The sequence below is a fragment of the Suricata suricatta genome, chromosome 6, assembly GCF_006229205.1.
Source record: "Suricata suricatta isolate VVHF042 chromosome 6, meerkat_22Aug2017_6uvM2_HiC, whole genome shotgun sequence".
In the NCBI taxonomy this organism is placed as follows: Eukaryota; Metazoa; Chordata; class Mammalia; order Carnivora; family Herpestidae; genus Suricata; species Suricata suricatta.
Genome location: NC_043705.1, coordinates 30,017,765 through 30,020,235, shown reverse-complemented (window position 1 = coordinate 30,020,235; position 2,471 = coordinate 30,017,765).

The following is a 2,471-nucleotide window of genomic DNA, read 5'->3' as shown; positions in this document are numbered from 1 at the left end:
GTACTCGCACACGAACGAGTAGGTAAACACAAGCACAGTCACACATACAGTGCTTATATACATACAAACTCTGATACAAACACAAACTCAGACACCCACGTCCTCACACCAACACACAGACCTCACCACTCACAGCAAAGCTCACACACAGACCACCCCCAACCTCCACACACTGCAGGCTCCTAGTTCCTCGATCCCACTCCTGGCCCCCACGTGTTCTGTTTTGCCACACAGCGGACAGTAACCTGCCAGGAAGGCCAGAGCCTAGGTAGAAGGGGTCCAGCAGATCAAAGTCTGCTCTGTCTTTCCTGCCTATGGGTGGACGCCCTCCAGCAAGAGTGTCAGCAAACGCTTGCCCCCTCCTGAACCCCATAAGACCTGGATGGCTGCCATCTGGCCACAGATCTGAGAGAACAGTTCCCTACTTCTCACCCCCAAGGGCTCTCAGCCCTGAGCCAGGGGGAGGAAAGGGACGGTGGAGGCAAGTGCTTGTCCTCTGAGGGTCTCAAGTCGTTAGGAAATGAGACACACCAAGAATAGTCTGGCTGTGGTCTGAGCCCCACAAGGTAGTAGACCCTAGGTCTTGTCTGTGACTCAACAACTATATACCCTTCTTCCCAAACCTCTCCTCCCACCCCCGTACCCAACCCTTAAGGGACTCTGGAAATAGAAAAGGAGATGCTCCCTCCCTCTGTAGGCTGGAATTTGGCTCCCAGGTCACTCTCAACACAAGGACCTCAGCCCCGAGCCGAGTTTCCCCGCACTGCCATCCTCAACCACACCAGGTGAATCACAATTCACAGAGGCTCTCCCTCACAAACGCACCGTCACATGTCTACACATCCTCACATAGCCATGCCCACACACTTTCACACTCACACAGGTACACACCACACACACACTTGCACACTTGTGTGAAACCACACACTATTATCCCATATTCAGCCATATTCACACTCTCGCACCCTGTCACACTCACTGCCACACCTGAACAAGCTCAAGTTCTGGGGCCCTGAGTCAGCAGAGCCCTGGCAGAGGCTCAGAGGCTGGTGCTGACAGCCTGGTGTGCAGGGGGAGGGGAGGGGCTGCCACAGAGGCCTGGAGGGTCCTGAATAATTCAGGGTGGTGGCTGCTGTGGTGGCGGGAGCCTGTCGGCTGCAGGGAAAGCTTGGTGGCTGGATTGTTCTGGGAAGACGGCTCCTGGTGCTTTGAGGAGAATCAGCCCTGACTGAGGCCTCACTAAACTCAAGAGAGGACTTTTCATTCCTGCTTTAGCTTTTAATCCTCTCCAGGAGCCTGCAGGTACTGTAGCCCCATTTCACAGATGAGGAAACTGAGGCTCAAAGGAGGAAGAGATTTATTAAAGGTTATAAAGCAGGCGTCTCCAGGTTCCCACCTGCATCCCTCTCCCCCATTTACACATACTCACACACCCTGGAGAGAGTGTCCTTTGGTCACTAAGTCCCAATGGAGATGAGAGACCCCAGCTATCCAAGGATACTCTAGAGTATGCTCCGGGGGTCTGAGTTACTGCCTGTTGAGTGAAGGCGTTGTGCAGAGGTGGCACACCGCAGCTCAAGACCATGCCCCTACTGCTTGCACAACTCACTAGACATCTATGAGCCTCAGTGTTCTCATCTGCAAGATGGGCACTAAGTGTACTGACCTCATGAGCTGATGATAAGGACTGACTAGAAAAACACACGTAAAGCCCTTAGCATGGGGCCTATAGCAAGGGTTCCAGGCTGCATCTCAGACATGCAAACCCTTGCCACAAAGAGACAGCCCCAGAGTGGTGGTCTGCACATTCCAGGTTTCCTCTGCCTCAGGCATCTTCCCCACTCTCTTTTGCTACCACCACCTTTCTCCTCTTCAAGGCTGAGTACATCTGTCACCTCTCCAGGACAACAGCATGGTCTCCTGCCATATCCTTCGTCCCTTGCTGACATTCCCATCCCCCTCCCCAGGCACTCAGGTGGCTGGCCTCGTATGCTGAGAGGGGTCCTAGCCTGCCCAGCGAGCTCATGGCCTGCACACAATAGGTAACCAAGTGCTGCCTTCCGAGCTGACAGCCCAGCTCTATGTCAGCCCACAGCAACCAGCAGCTAGGGTGCTTCCGCAGTTAAAATAAACCTCTGAGGTCATGGGTCTGTTCTCTCTGCAAAAACAAAAATATCCAACTGCTCGTGTCTGGTGAGACCCACAGCAAAAGACCAGACGTGACTGCTTCACCACCCAGAGGCTCCCAGCCAGGTCCTGATTTAAGGAGCACCTGCCCAGGCCCAAGGGTACCGACACCTAGAGACAGTTGGCCCGGGACTCCTGTGCCCAGTGGGAAAGGCGGGCGCTCAGTCTCCAGAGCCCTGAGCTCTGAGGAGATTATGGAGCGTTCTCCATATTTGATTCAAAATAAAAACCACAGTAAACCATAGACCCAAAACTTATACGTCGGCTGAAATTAAAATAGCTTC